This window comes from Lonchura striata, chromosome 1 (assembly GCF_050655825.1).
Source record: "Lonchura striata isolate lonStrDom1 chromosome 1, ASM5065582v1, whole genome shotgun sequence".
Taxonomy (NCBI): Eukaryota; Metazoa; Chordata; class Aves; order Passeriformes; family Estrildidae; genus Lonchura; species Lonchura striata.
The window spans coordinates 36,242,007-36,262,063 of record NC_140703.1 but is presented as its reverse complement, the minus strand read 5'-3'; the positions used below and the strand labels follow the sequence as shown (position 1 = coordinate 36,262,063).

Below are 20,057 nucleotides of genomic sequence, written 5' to 3'. Positions count from 1 at the left end.
AAATGAGTAACTTTATTGCTTATAAAAACAGCAGTGAAAATAGAAGGACTGATGTATGGAAAGTTTAATTATTATTTAAGTGGATTGTGCTGGAATGGTTGTTGTTCAGAAAGTTACTTCATGAAGGTAGTAGATGAAATTTCCTTCAGCTTTTTTACTCCCTGGTAACATTTGTGATTGAATTTACTGCAAAACAAATCCCTCTGAATAGCTAACTAACCCTGCAATATAGTTTGGTTACTAGCACACTGAGATTTTCTGCAGTGAATTTACAAGATGAACTGTTTGGAACACAGATTTAAATACTGTTATTCAGCAAAGGTTTTTACTTTTTAACTTTACCATGCTATCAGCACCTAATCAGTGAATAATTTACTGGGTTTTGCAAAAAGTATTTGCCATCTATCATCCTGGTTTTAGACATGAATAAATGGATCTCCAAGTAACCTGATCTAGTGGAAAACATTTCTGCTAATTACAGGAGAGTTGGACTAGATGGCCTCTAAATATTCCCTGTTCTCTAAAAATTCCAACCCAAGGTGTTCCATGTTTCTATGATTCTATGATAAGCAAAAGGAAAGAAATAAAGAAATTGTATTAATAAACATATCCCACACAATAGGGAGGAAGGTAAAGTGTTCCTTCCAGTTTCAAAGTGTTTGGAGAAGGAATATAATAATTTTTATTTTCTGTCACATAATTTTATTTTCTAATTTAGGAATCACCAGGATCCACAATTGTATCAAGTCAACTTTACAACTCTTTTCAATATTTACTATTATTATTTTATTATCTATGGTAATAGATAATGGTAATTCTTTAGCCTGATTTTTTTTTCCATTTAGCTACGTAGAAGTTCTAAGTGAAACAGTTTAAATAGCAGGTCTGTAACCGTCATCCAAGTTTAAGATTATGTCAAGGACATTGTACTTGCCATCTGAGCTATCTCGATTTCCCATCACGTTTGGACTGGATGACCACTGTAGGTCCCTTCCAAATGAAATATTCCATTCCATTCCATTCCATTCCATTCCATTCCATTCCATTCCATTCCATTCCATTCCATTCCATTCCACAATCCAGCATGATCTGTTTGTATAATCAGTTAATATTTTAACACTTTTTCATATCTATGTATAAGGTATAAATGGCTTCACTGTGATCTGCAGAATTCTATCCCATTTTTATACTTTCATGAATGCTACTCAAAATTAACTCAAATGAGCACATAACTGTAAAGGATTGCTACTGAAACCAAAACTGCCCTATACTGTATGCTGGTATAATCAGAAAATATGTGAGAAGAGCAGGGAACATTTTGTCTCCATTTAAAATTGCAGGTTTTTTAGCTTTATTTTTGTATAATTATTATTGATGTGCCCTATTAGGTTTTTGGCATCAGGCACAAACTAACACTGGTATTTTTGAAAAGTAAGGTTATTGACAAAGGCTCTGAGAAATTTAGAAGTTAAAGCCTTATGAACAGAAAACCTTCTTATCCCTTTCCATAACTTACATGTTTTTTAAATTTTCTTCTGCTGTTTTATCAGGTTCTGTGTTCTCCAGTTGAAGACAAAAAGGACACCATGCCAAACCTTATTTCCACCAAAGTGTTAGTGAGGCAAGTAATGGAATAATTTATCATATTTTGCTATTTATAAAAGATCAAGTGATTTTGAACTCTCAGATGAATGCATTATCTAAAATCCTTTTCACATTTCCTCAAAGAAAGCATCACAGTGTGATGGATCCCCTATGGCTCCTTATTAGCCAGAGAATAGAATTCCAGATGTTGTGTCCAATAATGCATGAGGGAAATAATAATTATTTTCAAAACTAACTCTTAACCTGTTGCCAGTTATGGAAGGTGAAGTAGGAAGGTGTACTTTCTTTCTCATGTCCCCTCTTGAATGTGTGGGTACCACTGTCATAGCTGGTTCCACCATGTTTTTTATGCTGTGACACAATCCTCATGAAAAATTGCAGACAAGGATTAAAAAGATAATCAAATGAATACCTGATCATCCTTCAAAGAGGAAGCTTACCTCAAAAGAGGTCATGCTGTTTAATTTCACATTTGCAAAGGGCCCACTGGAAATCAATCATTCTTGGATTATGCCTGAGGCAGATGAAGGTCACAGCCTTTCGTTTATTATTGGTTCAGTCATTGAGTCCCAGTATGGACTAGAGCTATCTAATAATCAGATGCATAAATTAATATTCCCCTACATCTAAAACTCTAGGAATGTAAAGCAATCATTGCTAAATGAGATTTAGAAATAACAAGTTATATTTTCACATCTTTTAGCTAATTTTTAGCTATATTTTACACTTTTTCAATTGTAAGATTAAGCAGAGATAAGGATAAGACAGAGGTTAAAGAAATAAAATAAAACTTAGGGAATCACAGACAGTAGAAGCAAACATTTAAAAATACAATCCACAACAGCAGTCAGACTCTCCCAATGGCAATTTCACTTTCATTTAATGGAGAAGATTGTCCATGATGGCATAGATAGTGTCTCTTCCTTTTAACCTAGGGACATTTTAGGAGCTTAAGTGATTTCTGTGTCTTGGCTCCTCTTATATATTCATACACTGGGCAGGGTGCTGGAAACTACAATGGCATTGGATCACTTTGGCCATGCCCTTTTGAGCCAGGAGAGTGTTGTTGGTCCTTCATCTTTTCATTTGCCCCATCTGGCTTAATTTGAAAGGGGCCTAATGACAGCCTTTTTTTTTTTCTGTGGATTCTCACTTTTATACTATTGAAGCTTTGCAGATTCTGGCTTATGAAGATCTACTGCAATCCTGTGAGGTAAGTAAGTACTATTATCACTATTCAAAAAGGAAATGAGGTTTAATTTGTGACTGACAAAGATCATGGAGGTCTATAGAATAATTTAGAATGGAAAAAAAATATCTCCCAGACTATGAGTTCTTTGTCTTTAAAACAGCATGGATCTTTGACAGATGCAAATAACTCCCTAATGAGCAGAGGATCATTCTAGCTTTTGAAACAGAGAAAGAGTCCCTGTGAATCAAGCTAGTCCTCCATCTCACTCAGCAGCCTGTCTCTAAAAATGACCTTTGAGGATCTAATTCAGAAGCAGACACTCTGCAGCAAGATTTTTACTTATCCAATCACTAGGAAAATAATCCCCCAAAACTTTTGTGATGAATAAATATCTGAAGCAAAGGTTTGTGATGAGTAAAGGTCTGAAGCATGACTACTTTTTCCAGAATTCTTGTTTGCTTTTAACAGTTACTGTTACAAAGCTGGATTTTAATGCTACCAGCTCATGTCCAACCAAAGCAGTGCCATTAACTATCATTGGTGGCAGCTATGAACACATGCTCAGATGTGTTAAAGACCCAGTTATAAATTTGAATTCCTAAATTTTACAATCCATCCTTGAGGCTCTTAGCCATAGCTTTCACTCCTCAGAATGCTTCAGGAAGGATGTACTGCTCTCTCAAGTCCTTTGTATTCCTCTAGGCTTCCTACTGGGTGTGAAGCAACCTCATAAGAAATCTGCATAGCTATGATCTGTCTACAATTTATCTAAAATATCTTTGGAGGATGTAGAAGTGCTCCTCTTCTCAAACACAGCACAATTATATATCATACATATATTGTTCCCCTGCTCAAGAAGCATATTTTGGAGGGGGGCAAGGCTAAAACTGCGGGATCTCTTGTAGGACGCAGAGATCCTTCTTCTGCTCCCAATGCCAGGTGCATTTGTTCACTTGTCAGTCTATAATGTGAAATGAGAGAAATGTGCACCTAAAACCAGTAATAAACTCCTGCCAGTGATAACCTCTCCCCTGAATACATTTCTCAGACTAGATAGTAGCAGTGAGAGAAATCTTTTAGTCATGCTGTTTAAGGCAGTGCTGGTTAGTGCTATGGAGTAGAATGTGGTTTCAGCCTTTTTTTCCATACCACCCAGCTCAAGAAGCACCACTCTGACAAGTAGATCTAATCAATGCTACGTATATATTTTGTCTCAATTAAGAAAGCTCCTATTGTAGCCTCCGAAGGACTCTGATTTTAATATATTGAAATATATGATTTTTGAACTTGATATAAACTAATGCATTTTTGCCTCATCAGTAATATACTATGTGTAAATTGGTGTCTGAATTAATGTTGTGTGGCTTCAGTGAAAAAAAAAATAGCAATGGCTTTATTACATAATAAAATGCCTTTAATTGTTGGACTACAGCAGCTTTACAACATACCATTATTTTTGGTAACAACCTCTGCCTTTTTATTGATCTCAAAATGTTATCAGTCAGAGCCAGATTGAAAGTAAAACTGAAGAATAACATTACAGGGGTGATGCAATTGAGTGAAATAAATTGATGCTGGCCTGGCTTTGAATTCGGAATGAAATGTAATTAATGAGAAGATTTACAGAATAATACATTTCCAACTTTTGAAGCCAAATGTTTTCACTCAAAACAAAAGAGCATTACATGCAATTTAACTGCATTTCTCAAACCATGAATAGCTTGTTGTCAAGCCTCTTTTTGTTTGCTTATTTGTTTGCTTTCTTGTGGCTTAATTAAAGAACATCTCAAGATGTTCAAGATGTTTGGAGATACTCTAATGTCACTAAGCACTCAGAAAATGTGGCAGGACTAGAGAATATGATGGCAAGTGGCTATTAAAACCTTTTCTTGCTGCTATCTGTTTAGATGCAACTTATGGATTTAAGATTCCACCTTAAAAGAGTATTTTTTTTCTCTGGTGTTGCTGGTTTTTGTCATTGTTTTTGTTTGTTTGTTTTGGGGGGTTTTGTTTGTTTGGGTGTTTTGGTTTGGTTTGGTTTTTTAATCCTAGGGAGAATTTTAGGAGCTGGGAAAAAATAACTGGGCAATGCTAACTAGGGGCTGTGGTTTACTTCCCAGCCCAGATCCTCCAGTGTTATCCACAACTCTGGAAAACAAACATATTTAGGGAAGAACTTAACTGAGTAACTGACCTACACATGTCCTCAACAAATTTCTTAAATCAGTGCATTGGTCTGTAATTCTTCAAGGCTGGACCTTGCATCTTACCATGTCCTTAGCTTTATCAGAACAGAAATGGTAATATTGAACTAGTTTAGGCTATAAATATGCAATATAAATATGAATTCAAGTTTAATGGCATGAAAATAGCTATTTTGGGAGGCTATTGTGAAATCCATTGTTTGGGTTATCTTCTACAGCTCTATAGGTAATAATATTGATATTCCTGTTAACTCTGAATTTGCTCTCTCACTTCCTCTTTTACTCTTACCTAGCAGCAACACTGCTCGCATAATTTTCCAATGGTACAAAAGTTTTCAGGTATAGGCAACAGACAAATATTTAATATCTAGAATGAGAATGGTAACAGAAGTCACCTCAATTATTCACCTCGACCTGATCAGAGTGGCTGTTTTATTCCAAGGATGTAAGAATAAGTGTGGGTGTGCCATAGTAGTGGGAAATCTAAGTCAAATCACTGAGTTAAAAGTGAGAACCAGTGTGGAGAATTGCAGAAAGATTGTTAGAGACTAAAAGACTTGGTGATTAAGTGGCAGATGAAATTCAGAAAAGATAAATGTAAAATGACACACATGGGGGAAAACAATCCAAACTTCACATATAAAATTATGGGCTCTAAGCTAACTGCTATTACACAGAAATGAAATCTTGGGGTTATAATACATAGTTTTATTGAACTCAGTGCCCAGCTCTAGTAAAAAATGCAAACTGAATGTTAAAAATTGTTATGAAAGAGAATAAAACAGAAAATATCATCATATCACCATGCAAAGTGCTGGTGTGCCTGCATCTTAAATTCTGTGTGCAGTTCTAGTCTCAGTTTCAAGGGCATAACGCTCCTAGAAAAGGCCATGTGAACAGTAGCACAGGTAATCAATGGTGGGATGCAGATTGCACATGAGAATAGACTGAACAGAATGCAATCTTCAGGGAAAAACAGTGGAAATAGACAGTTGTATCAAGACAGTTGCATAAAGGCTGTATAAGTTCTTGTGGGATACACAAAGGGCTTGTAGGCAATAATTTTTGCACTTTCTCTACCCACATAGTACCTAAAAACTTCAAGTAAAGGTAGATGGTAGCTTCATAGCAAACAAAACAAGAAAATACTTAGTTCATCTCTGAAAATTCCTGCTGCAAGTGGCTGTGTGTGCATGGAGATGACTGGATGAAGTCATAGAATAACAATACACTGAGAGCAAATGAGCTCAGGCAACAGGTCTGGCTCAACTGTCCTAAACTCCAAAGGATTATTCTGGTGTATCTTGTACAGTCTCTATCTCTCTATCCTCCTCCCAAGGAAGCTGCTGCTGGCTGTCTCTGAGCACAGGATGCCAAGATAGCTGACCCCAGGCAGCTGCCCTCTCGTCTGTGCTTATTCTGTGTCATGAGCCATCCATCCTCAGCCACCACTATTGCACGTTGGCAGCAGTGAAGGCTGCAGACTTAAGACTTCCCTGTCTGCCTCGCTAAGGCTCATGCTATTTCCACTTCAGAACACAGCATCCAGCCTCCACCAGAGTTTCAGTTGAACCCATGCATTTCTTTATCTAAATCTGGATTTACTGTGGTCATTAGAGAGATAGAGTTTGACAATGAGTTGAGATTAAAACCTGAAAGATTAGAGAGCTGCCAAGGTTCAACAGAGCTCAGCGCTTACGTTATCTCTCTCCACAAGCTGTCTAGTCCTGCTTATCCACACAGAAAATGTAAATGTATCTTTCTAAAACAACAAAGCAATGAAATTAGCAAAGCTTACTACTTTCTCTCTGTCTGAAGATTGCAGATTGGAGAAAAATGTCTAGGTTCAGCATATAAAATGCAGCTGAAAAAATTCTCCTTTTTCTGTATTTTCTCAGTATTCTCCATTCCTGTCTGATAGTCTTTTTGCCCCACACCCACTTCCTTCAAGTTTCTTATCTGTGTATTCTTGAACTTTTCACTGCAAAATTGAATTCTCCTTTACAGTGGAAGTGGTAGAATCCCAGCCTGCACTAAAGGAGAAAAAAAAATACTATTCAATTTGTTCAGAACTGCTGTGCAAATAAAAACAAGAAGAAAATGACTGATTAAAATGAAACTCCCAGCAGTAGATTTTTGCATTGAGTTGAAACAAGTTGAAATTTGTTTCTCCTGAAGCATACTGTCTGAAAGTTTCTCTCTATTTATCAGCTGAAGTACTTCTTTTTCTCCAGAATTTATCTGAATTCGCACTTGTCAGCTTAAAGATGACTAAGGGCTAAATTCCGTCCTATTTTATTAAGTGTAGCAATGCAGTAAGAAGAAATTAGATGTCTTCCCACTTACTTGCTAGGCTTACCTGTAATTTGGGGCAGTCTCGAAATTTCAAGAGTGGGGAGAAGAAGATGCTTTTTTGTTACTTTTATTATGTTTGCATAAAATATTGTTCCCAATATGCTTGCTACCAAGTTTTACAACTAAAGTTTAAAGCTGACATTCCTGTTTTCATGGATAACGTCTTCAGTGAGTAAATGAACTCCTTACAGTCAAGTTAAATATCAAGTATATACATAGACCTTACTTTCATCTTTAGAAGATGTTCAGATACTTGAAATGACAGGGTGAAGACCCAGCCAATGAGTCTGTCTAGCCTGGTGCTCTGTCTCCAGAACTGCCAATAGAAGATGTCATTGCATGATAGCATGTGTACCTGGCCACCTTCCGCAGTCCTTTTCCCCCGTATTCCCTGCAACAACTGTAATAATTGGATAGGTGTGTCTTCCTATTTCCTACTTTTGTTCATGGAATGTCCTGGCTGTGAATTTGCCTAAACTTCTTTTGAACCTGCTGATGCTACCTGGCTCCCCCACCTTCTGCAAAAACATATTCCAGAAGCATGTAAAGAACATACTTTTATTTTTTTTTTAAATCACCTCTTAGCAGTTTTTATGAATGTCCTGTTTCAAGTACAGAAGGATTCCCTAAAGGACAACAGCATTCCTCAAACAGCAGCCAGCATCTTGAGTAGGGATAACAACCTATCTTGCAGAAGTGTGAACTGTTGAGACAGTTTTATAGCTAAATGAAATCCTTGTGAAGTGTAACTAGAAGTAGTGAGCTACGTATTGTATTTCACATCTGTGTATCCACTTTCGAACATACTTGTTTCTTAAGTTTTTCACTTTAATAAAATTTTTTTTTCTTTCCTCTTAATTGATGGTCAAATTTTCAGGGTAATTTTGACAGCTGGAAGAAACTGAAAGTGTCCCATTCTTCTGAAAATAGACTCATCAAAGGGAACAGACTCCTCCATCCTCAGAATACCTGGAGTCCCCACTAAGTTAGCACCACTAACTTCACGTCAAATTTGTGAATGCTCCTCCAGTAAGTTGCAAAAGCTTTTCTGAGGATTGATGTTGTAGCTGTCTATTTAGGAAAGGTGTCTTACAATGTCAAATCTTAACCAGATTATTGTTGACATCCAGCAGAACAAGAGGTATAATTTCTTAAACCTCTGAGACAAGTTCACATTGCAAGCACAGTATTTCTATCATTTAAGGATCTTGGAAAGGACAGCATGAGAAATAGGCTGAATTTTCACCTTGCCTTTCTGGGTCATAGGTAAATAAATTATGCCCCAGTGTGAGCCACAGTAGTCTCCCATACAGAGCTTGATACTGGCAGAATAGAAAAAGGTAGCGTTGCCTTTCCTGGAATGCCTCCCTCTGCACTGGTCCCAAATACTGAGATAAGGATTTTGTTTAGCATTGCTAAGACAAACATCATATGAAGAAGTACTACACCAAGAGAAATTTCAACCTTTTATACCTACTTAGCCTTTGTAAGGAAAACAGGAAAAATTAAATAAAATTATTATGCCACCAGAATTGTTATTGCTATTATTTCTACCTACAGCCAGAAAGGGCAGCTCTAAAAGCCAAGGCCCCCATTATGACACTATTTCATTTTTTTTTGTCCAGTCTCTTTTCAGTCTGATCCAAGTTTATACTACCCTTCTCCTGAATAGCTGATTCTGAGCCATTTTATCACTGCAATCCCTAGACCTTCAATTTAGTGTGTTACTTGTGTCTCTTGTACTTACCTGAAAATAAACAAAATCCTTCCTGCTACTGACATGTTATTTGCTGCGCTTCACATTATTCTCCTTGATTAGGCAACTGTCTTTTTCTACATTCATCACTTGACTGTTGAGTTCATTTAGGATGGTAAGTACGCACTGTCTTGTCTTTCTCTGGTACCTGTGTCAGGATGTCTACCCCTCCTCGTCTCCATCACAGATAGTTGGGGCATAAAGAAATAACCCAGTCTGGAAGGCCTGGCAAGGGGTCATCTCTGGTACCAAAAGGGCTCAAGCCTCAGCTAAGAATGAACATCTTAGTCTGGAGAGCTGATGTGGGAAGAGATAAAAGGAATATTCTTGACTAAAAGACACTGTTTTACAAACTATGAAACACACATGAAATATCACAGAGGCAGAAGCCTCCTACACACACACCCTGAAAGTGTGGGAGACTTCTCCCTGGAGCCTGTACACAGGTTCTGTGGTTACTTTGCTGGGGATTGAGGGAAGGGATCTCCATCTGTGCCCCACAAATAACTGGATGATAAAATAAGTTGTATCCTAAGTTATATTATTTCTTTGCTATCTGTGCCATTGATAGGTGCCTTTAATCTCACACTGTTAATATCTACTAGTAGTTTCTCTTTTTATCCTTATTCCTGTGGTTTGTTTTAAGTCTTATGTATATTAGTTTTCTGTCTATTAAATAAACAATTCACTCTATAAAAGACCCAATCAGCCATTATTAAAGAACTTGGGAATGAGAGTGGGTTTTGGGATGCTGGGCACCTCAATAAAGCTATTGCCTGCTGCCAGAGGCCTGGGCAAAAGGTAAGGAGTTATCTAAACCCCCACATCCATCCATAGCACTGACGTGGTTGGATCCTGATCTTGACAGGTGATAACAAGACAGAGTGCCATAACTCAACGGTAACCTGTTGATACATGGAAATGCATCACTGCACATCAAAACCAAAGGATGTTATTTTTCTGTAGGCTTGATGACAAGCCTTAATGGCTAAGCTAATTTTGGTGTTTTGTGCAGAATGTAAATTATATTACATATCTAAAGACACACATGTCAACATCCATTGATGTTTGATTTTTTTTGATTTGTTGATTTGGTTTTTTCTACTATGAATTTGTTGCTGTATGATATTTAAAGTCCATTAATGCTAGCAAGGAATGGAAACAGTGAAGGTGTCCTCTACTTATATAAAATATTTCCCTTGGTCATTTTACCTTGCAAAAACCTGTCAGACTTCAAAACTTACTTGAATACTCCTTACAGTTTTAAAAATATTCTCCTAAAAGAAAAAAACATTAACTCAACCCTGCCCTGAAATGCATTTCTCTATATACTTCTTATGATGCTCATCAATTTTTTCACTTTTCCTTTGTTCACTTGTTTTATTCCTCAAATTTGTACTCAAATCAAGAATTGAGAATAAAGTTAAATCACATATATATGTCCATCTGACTATTCAAAATAACAATGTGCAAACAAAAAAAAAATATATTGAAATATGTCTATTTCAGCGTGCAACTACATGATCTGCTAGAGAAAAATGCCAAGTTTCTGACAACCCTCAGTGAGGACAACTATCTTCTTAACCTTTTTAAAAAGCATAAGAAAAGGGTTAAGGCAGCTTATTTTAGTAATCTGTTTCTTCCAATCCTGACCACAGCTACTCTTTTTGCTGGGGATCTTTGAATGAGAAGCTGGCCTCAGCAGAGGGGAGGAGGTCTGGTAAGGTAGGCCATATTAAGCCACAACATTGGAATGCCATTGAAGATATCCACCAAGTACACTGAAAGAAGTGGATATTAAATTTTATTAATAAAATATTCAATTTATATTTATAAAATATTCAATTTATATCACTGTGCATGTTCAATGAGGAATTGTTTTCTGGGCAACGCCAGCATCACAGGCCACTGAACTTTTGCTGCTTCACCATCTTGCTGTGACCAGGGAGCCCTGGAATGCCAGCTCTGCCTCTGGAGGTGAGAGTGGAAGAGCCAATGGCTTGCTGAATGTAACACACACTGGCTTCCTGCAAAGCCCTGCCTCTGCCTTTGCAAAGGAAAACTTGGCTTCTCCAGGAAATGTTATACCTAGGATTTAGCTTCAGGGAGACCAGGTAAGAATCACTCTTTTGCAATCTTGAACCAGATGAACAGATCCCTCATCAGACCCTGCAGGCTAACATCTCAGCTGCATTCAGAAGATGGGACTCTTGTGTCCACAGGTGCAAGAAGTAGCCTATGAAGAAAGTTCTGTCTGTCACTGAAGGAGAATTTGTGCCTCCACCATCTATAGCATTTATTTAAACATTAAAAACTTAGAAATAATTCCTATAAATTCTGAGTGAATAAAACCCTATTTGTCTCTATGAAAGAAATTTCTAATAATCAAGTTTAAATAGTTCCTGTGCACTTCAATAACTTAGATCCACTTGACAAGTCATATTTAGGGCCTAAAGATTTAGGAGCACAGTGAAAAGTTGTCCTGTGCTAAATGAGCTTGCCCCAAAACTGGGATTAAGTAATTAGCTGGTTATTTTCTACAGTGAGCACAGTACCATTTTGATGTACTCTATGTAATGCTTTGGTTCTCATGCTGCTGCTACTGCTGAAAGGCTCTGTTCTTTGGCACTCTCAGCTTGATGGATAAATTTGTTATCTTACAATTTATCACTCTCTTTGTAACACTTACTTGACAAAGCCCCTTTCTGAATACATTTTGTTGAGTTTATTTAGACTGAATAACAAGAGAAATGTTTGTATGGTAAACTCTTCCTTCAAGTACTCAGACAGTTTCTTTATACTTGTGTGCACACATTCACAATGCTTTCAATTAATTTCCTGCTGTATCTCAGAACAATTTCTCTTCTGGTATTTGCTATTGCTTGCCTGAGATTGTGCATGCAGTCTGGCAAAACTCAAATATAAAAGCTTTTCCTGAAAAGCTTTGAAGATGGTGGCTCTGAACCCTGGGGAAGGGCTATGCTCTCTCATGCGGGTGTTAATTTGAAATTATTGTTAGTTTTGTTCGCTGCTCTTGTGGGTAATTTTTAGGGGGTATATGAAATGATTCAGGTAATATCCTCTGTGCTGGACAAGCAGCTCTAACTCAGAGCATGCTATTACCTTTAATGCCTTTAATGCAGGAGGTGGAATCAGCAGAGGGATGGAAGACTAGCCGAGCAAACAGTGCTGGGATCTCTTGGACTAAGGCACAGCAGGTGAGCTGTGTTTTTCTGTGCATGACAGAAGGATTCCTGTTCACCGGGCTTTGGTAAAAAACATTTCACAAAACTCTTCCTTACATATTGCAGTGAGAATTATTATCTTTTGTTTTACTGGCTAATGTGGTCTGCAACTGGTCCACAGAAACAAGCAGAGCAGAACACACAACGTCAGTCAGGATTTAAAAGGAAGTTGTGTCTAAGCTCTCAAGTGTGGGAGTCTGCTTTTGCTAATAAAAATGCAGCACTCATTTTCTTGAAAGACTCAACATGTCTGACAACCAGATGGTACTTCTGATTTTTTTCTTTGAGATAGTCTGGAGATTTCTCCCCTCACCTTGGCTTCCGATGCTGGAAAAAATTTCTTGTCCACTTCTGCTCTCCAAATGATATCACAACTTGCTGATGAAGCAGGGGAGGTCATTAAGGTGTTTGTGATTGTGTCTGGAGGTATCAGTGTGTCCTGATTCTGTCTGGGATGGATTTAATTTTCATCCTAGTAATGGTATAGCTCTGTGGGTTTTGGGTTTAGTATGAGAATAATGTTGTTAGCATATTGATGTTTCTATTGTAGTGCTGTTGTAGTTAACATATTGTATTTTCTGCTTATTCAAAGTAAAGGACTTTTCAGTTTCTTATGCTCTGCCAGTCAATAGATACACAAGAAACCAGGAGGGAACATGGCCAGGACAGCTGACCTGAACTGGGCAAAGCAATACTCAATACCAGAGAGCATCATGCCCAGTATATAAATTTGGGGGAGTTTGCCAGGAGAGGCCCATCACTGCTGGATGATGCACTGGGCATCAGTCAGTGGGTGAGCAATGCTGCTTTTCATCACTTGTTTTTCTCTTTTCTGTTTGCTACTTCCATTTTAATTTTCCTTTTCATTATTATTATTGTCATCATCATCAATCAATCATCATCATCTTCATTCTTAAATTTGCTTTGTTTCAATTATTTAACTGTTGTTATTTCAACCCCTGGGTTTTACCTTTTTTGAATTCTCCTCACCATCCCACTGGGAAGGGAGTGAGTGAACTGCAGCATGGTACATGGGGTTAAGCCACAGCAGAGTGACATAAAGCATACAAAGAACTGTGCAGATGACAGGGTTCAAAGAGAAGAACAACTTTTTTCTCTTCCTAATGGGAAATTGCACAATTCTTTAATGTTTATGTCCTTCGACTATAAAGCCATGTATGCTCATTTTGGAGAAGGAATTGCATTTTTGCTCAAGATGTTATACAAAAAAGAAATCCATGGATGATGAGGTTAATATGCTGCTCCAGGGGAGAATATCACTCTTTCATCCTGAAATTTATGTCCCCAGTATTTACTGTGGGCAGTATTTCACTATTTTAAAAGAAAAATCTTTCCTTTTCTGTCCAGACTAAAATAGATTAAGGTGCTGACCTCAAACATAACATACTAACACATATAAATTTTACAGAGGAAAATGATTAATTAATTATGATAAAAATGTATTATTTCAACTTTATACTACTTTATACCCTACCTTCCAGTTTAGCCATGAATTTTGCTTCAGTCTGCATCGAAAGTCTCCTGAAATCAACAGAAAGCCTGCTGTTGAATTCTGATGGGCTTTTGCTTAGGTTTTAAAGGAATATATACTCTTGCTTGACTGTGTGGTTCATATTTTGATGAATTGCTTGTCATATTCCCTTGGATAATTCATTGCTTCAGTGGAGAGATAAACCCAAATGTTGTACAGTCACCCCATCTTTTATAGGTATTGCAATTTACAATGTATCAATCATCTGCCTATCTTTAAGGGATTTACAGCAACATTGCAAAATTATATGAGGCTAATGCTCAGAGATCAGGACTGGAGAGGTTTTGTTAGCACATAAAGAATCCTACATATATCCAGTGATATGTTTAATTTGCATTGAATTCCACTGAATACCCATGATTTCCCAAATGCTCTCATTAGTTGTCACAGTTGATCCATTGCCATGTCATGGTTTAAGAGGTAAACAGGCAATGGAGAATGTTCTGGAGCCCATCTGTGGGCACTTCACAGGGGAAGCACATGACAGTCAAAGGAAACTTTGCACTCAATATGTGTGAGAGACAGAGGGAGAGACTTGTGTTGGATGGCTGCAGGGCACATGGGCACATGATCACCCACTGCAGCAGTAGCACCTTCCTGAACATCTCAGCAGCAGCAGTAGCAGGCTTGAGCTTTTGTCCTATCTACCACCCCATTCTTGAAGAAGAAAGAAACTAAACTGCTGAAATGCCTTGTGATGGCTCTAAGTCAACACAAAATTAGAAGCCCAGTAACAGCAGCATCTTAGGATAAGACCTTGTGTCCATAGCATTTTCTTGCAATATACTCCTGCTGGGACAGGATTAGGATTTAATTTCTGCTTCAGCCGTATTTTATTATTATTGTAGCCTGAAGGCTCTCATAATCCTGATCTTTATTTTCTGTCTTTGTTCATGTGAGGCCAGTCAGGTTTTGGTTTTAGTAATAAACCTGTGAGAAGATAGTACCTACTTTCCACTAATTGGAGTGGGTTTTTCTACAGGTCAGGGCTTTTAAAAAATATTTGGACAACTTAGAAGAGTTAATCACTTACATTCCATTGGGGAGATGGTTGAGGGCTTGAGAGAAGGCAGAAAGGACTCTTAAATTAGCTCATATAATTATTCTTATTTGAAATGGTATATGTCATGTCTTGATAGGTTCCATGATGCAACTTCTGCACCAAGGTCTTGCAGTCTTTCATTTCTTGTCATCCAGAAAGCCAGAGAGGCCGTGGTCATGTGTCTGACAGGCAAGACTAGCAGACACAGGGCACAAGTATTCTTTCTAAATTTTTGGTATCTACAGTTGCTCAGAGGAATGAAAAAAGAAATTCGGGGCAAGGTTCACCCTACAATAGACATCTGAAGTGTATATTAGATAATTCATACTCTCAGTCTTTGAAATGCAACTTAGGGTGACTAGCACAGATGTACTGGACAAAACCTAAAATTAAACAAGTAGTGTCTCATCCATCAGCTGTGGACATTAAATTAGAGATGAATGCTGGTTATGTGCTTGGATTATTTGGGAATGAAAATTGCTGACCACAACAAAAAATAAGACTTTCCAAATATTTTTTTGAATCAGATGCCTAGCAAGTGTGAAATTATATGGACCATAAATGACAAAGTTATTTCTGTGAGTAAATTATATCATCTCTGGTATGTAACTCGGTCAGATTTGAGACTGGAGGAAAGTTTGGTTGAATAAATAGGCTCTTCACTATAAAGTAGGATGTGAATACTTTTGATTTCAATAAATATAATCAACAAAAACACTGCAGAGACACTCTACAAATCTGTGTTTTATTTCTGGCTAGAATTAGGAAATAATATCAGTTAGTTTAATCTTTTTCCCTTGAGCAGAGGGACTGGAATAACAGTTGTACTCAGGATGCCAGCTTTGTCCCTTTAATTTAAGGCTGGTTTTTAATCTTAAAAAAAAAGAAAACATGCATGTGTGTGTGTGAGCTTTAATGAAAATGGCTCTTGCCTCTACACATAATATTATGAATGCCTCAGACACTAACGCAAAAATAATCTCTGCCAATAATCACCTTAATAATGATTTTCATTAATCTTTGTTCAGAGCTATTCTCTTTGATTAAGATGAAGAGGAACAGTAGGCAGTGCAAATTCAGAGCAATGCCAGGTACATTCAGAAGATACTCTAAGGTTTTGCATTATGTATGCCCCTTCTGATCTGCCATGTGTACAGAGAAATTTGCATGGTCCCTCTTAATAAAAGAATTAACACAAAGAGCTTTTATTATAATAAAAGCTGTGTTCTTATTAGATATTGCAGCATGGCTATGAATTTTTTCTCTTTTAATTTTCTTTCTGAGTTTAGTGTTCCTGCAAGGTACAGGAAGAAAGTATTCATGAACTGCGTGACAGTTTTACCAGGATTTGAACTTCTGGTCTAATGTAAAGCAAGATACTTTCAACTGCTTCAGAGAGAGACCACGAGATTAATGCTGCTGAAGAGGGAAGCCCAAGAATGTCATTCTGAAAGGCAGGACTGTGGAGCTGAGGGCTAAGTGGGCTTGTTCTTTGCCTTTATGTTCTTTGGCTTCTCTACCCTGGTTTTGAATAAAGGCAACTCTTGTTATAGGCACTTTGTGCTTAATGTGCTTGTCAGTCAGAAGAGCAGACCAAAACCTCAGCTTTCAATCCAATTCACTCACCTATCAATAAAATGAAACACAAACTCTTGGATGCAGGATTAGACAGTGCTTCAGGTTTCTAGCCAGATGGCTGGTGCTTAGCAATAGTGCCTATGCTGTAGTAGACTGGACCCAAACCCTACTAACAAAAATCTGTACAAAGTTCAGTCACATTTATAAGTTTAATTTCAAATACTCTAATTTTCTCAGAATGGCTAGGGCTAGAAACAACAGGAGCAGCCCAGGAACACCAATGACATGAGTGTGCATGTTATTTTTGTTTCTCTATTTTTTTTGCCTTAAGACTTGAAATCCTATATTCATTTGAAAACTATATATAAACCCTTCCTTCCCTTTTGTAGTTCAGGAGACAAAATTTACATGATTCTCTTTAATCTCAGGCTGCAAAAACAACATCCAAACTACATTTGCAATTTTGCTCCATGCTCTTCAGGAGCTCTAATTGTACAACTATGGCCCCAAACAGCCCCCAAACAGCAAATTCTGGGCCCTGGCACCTGGTATTTAGTCTCATGTGGTACTGTCAACCCAGAGAATCTTGGGAATTACTCAACTATGAAACTGCTATCACGACTTATGTTTATAACACTAAATTAAACTTTGACAGAAAACATTCCTGTGCACTGGAACTTGAGTTCCCACTATTAAACTCTAAGGTAGTTCTCAGCACAGTTTTGGCCTGCAGTTACTCATGGATAGGGATATTTTTGAAGGAAAATCTGCTTCATCCACACACAGAAACTCAGTTTTGTAGGATAAGAAAGTGGGCATTCTGTGCCAGAGAAGAAGCTGAAAAACCATTCTCTGCCAGAGAATTTCAGCACCAGGCATATTTGATATATTAGTATAACTCTTTTTGTTCATAACTTTTCCCTAACTTACAGTTCTCCAAGTTATTATTTTTAATTATCTTTATTTTATCTTAAAAAGGTGTTTTCAGCAGAACAGATAATTACTTTGTAGATTTATTAGTTTCTAAAGATAATTTAATTTATTAAGATTCATTCATGCTTACATTTTTAGTATCTCCATCTACCTTGTAATTATTATGAAATTAATTTTTGTCTATTCTTAAGCCATGCTTGTTCTTCTTGTACTTCTAGCTTGCTATTTTTTTCTGTACTCTTTAGATCAGTATGTGTGTATTCACATTAAGAAATTAAGTACTGTATAAAAATCTTGTAAAACAGCCTGTAAGAAGAAGGTAGAGTCAGAAATACATCTATTCTACTTGACAGATGTTTGTCTGTCATATGTTTGAGACTTTCAGTGATGTAGGTTTTGCAGTCTCCCCAAACAAGTCTTCCCTGGGCTCTATGTGTTTTATCTTTACAAGGATTTTTGTAGTTTTGACCTAGATGTCTCTGGTGGCTTAAAGCTGCTGCTTTTTGTCTCATCAGCCCTAATACTTACAGTCTTTTGTCACAGACTATTTCAGACCTCTAATCCTTCCTGTTGCTCTGATCTCTCACCATACATAGATCTTTGTTTCATTTGATTGATGAAATTCTGTTGTTTTGTGTTTTGCATTGTAGTGTCAGTCATGTCTGGTTAGAAATGTGTTGAACTTTTGTCACCTACCTTCATGAAACTGTCCACAAAGATAAAATGTGACATAGCTCTCTGTAACGTGAATTATGGAGATGGATGTTTCTGTGACACTGTGCCTTCTTCCTTTACTGTATAACTGAGCTGAAATCAGGAAATCAGTGGCAAAATTAACATGAGTTCTCAAGAGGCCAAAGACCTCCTCTGTAACCTCCGAGGTACACAACAGTGGGTGAGAGGAAAAACAAAGTAATTTGGATTGCCCTCTTGCACCAGTCCTGAAAGGCAGATACAAGTGCTGTCATTATTAAGAAAACACATATTCCATTGAATGTATGGGTCTGAAGCATAGAAGAAAGCAAGCTGTGAGTACAATTTTAATGGCAAATTTCTATGCAGGGAAGATGCTTCTGCTCAATCTTGATATTAGCTTTCTTCTGTGGGTATTCTGTCTTTACCACTGTTGCAGGAGATAAACAAATGTAGGTCTTAAAGAATGTCTCAAAGCTAATGTGTGGAAAAATCAAGGTAACAGGAGAAAATCTTGCAAAAACTTCTGTAATATTATTTCTTTGTTTATATGTATCTCTTTTTTGTTCATAATGTATCTATCAGATGTCTGCAGAGCAAGCCCACTATTATGTATATTCTTTGCATTAACTTCCACCCTTTTAAACCTTAATTACAGTGATATTCTGAATGTGTCAGTCCTGTGAGGATATGTTTGTGCTTGTATTACACCAGTAAGCTATTTTGGCTTTGCAACTTTAAGATAAAACATCAGTCATTTAATTTCTTTGCTATACAATCAAACACATAAAGGCTTATCTGCAGTTCCTACTAATTGGCTCCTGTTAATTCATATAAAGGCCTGTTTGATAACAGCTAGCATAAAGACAAGAGAGCAAAATTTGAAGCTGTGACTCAGAACATTCCTGGGCTTAATGACTCCTCAGATTAGGTGGTGTGTGCACAGAAGTGGAACCAGCTATGTAGGGAGTGGGACTGAAGGTTTTATCCCTTTAGAAAATGGCTGTGAATAAACACATAACTGTAGACACTCTTCTGCCCCTGAATATGAACAGTGTTGTGGTCATTTGTGAGCACAGAGTGTGCATTTGAAAATTAGGGATTTAGGATCAGAACATAAACATAAAGCATAGCTTCCTGTTTGAAATATATCTATACTGAACAGTGACTACACAGACCTTTGTTCCATCAAAGTCTGCAATTATTTTTTAGGGCAGAATTTCAACAAATCCTGCTGATCATTTCTGCATTTTAAAATGATTTTTTCCCCTGCCAATTTTAAGCACTTTGTAAGCAGTGGCTAGAAGTCAGTCCTCTTTTAAACCATAATCCAGCTCTTTGGCTGGCCCTCTTAAAAACTATTGCCCTTAATTGTTTTCCATTAGCAGAAGAACATTAAAGGTACAGCCAGTGAAAGCCACCCATTAGAGATGAACCAACAGAGTGTATGTTCTCTGACCCATGAAGAAGACATGGCCTAGATAGACAATACAGGGTCCTGAAGGTTATTACACTACTGCCTGATTTGCTTTCTCTGCAGCTAACAGAGACCATGAAAATATTACTGGAACTTGAGGAGAATCACCTTAGGAAAAAAAAAAAAATTGTGTAACCTTTGTTGAAGCATAAGACAAGTTAATAAGGGAAGCATTGTTTCCCTCACTAAGTAAATGATGAATATTTGTAAAGTGCAGCTGGAACTGAGAATCATACTGTAACCAATTTGTTAAACTCTGCAGCAATTTGTTAAACTCTGTGCAACTCACACACTAGGTTTCAAACAGGTTAAATGTAGCACAGCATGTATAACATTATGCCAATTAAACATCTCTGCATTCTATTCCTGATCAAAGAAATGACTGTCGCTGCATACACACACAGCTGTCATTAATGTTTCTGCCC

At 37.3% G+C, this 20,057-nt stretch overlaps 1 long non-coding RNA gene across 2 annotated transcripts in view; it reads left to right on the top strand.

Annotated features, from left to right (window-relative positions):
- LOC146768639 (uncharacterized) overlaps nt 1–19,742 on the top strand; it is a 58,494-nt gene extending 38,752 nt beyond the window's left edge. Inside the window, exons 3-4 of one of the 2 annotated variants that reach the window (XR_014953571.1) lie at nt 1,551–2,818; nt 8,234–19,742. This is a non-coding gene — a long non-coding RNA (uncharacterized LOC146768639). Of the gene's footprint in view, nt 1–1,550 lie in introns of both variants that reach the window. The other variant, XR_014953570.1, reaches the window with a different exon arrangement.
- Nucleotides 19,743–20,057: the final 315 nt, after the last annotated feature.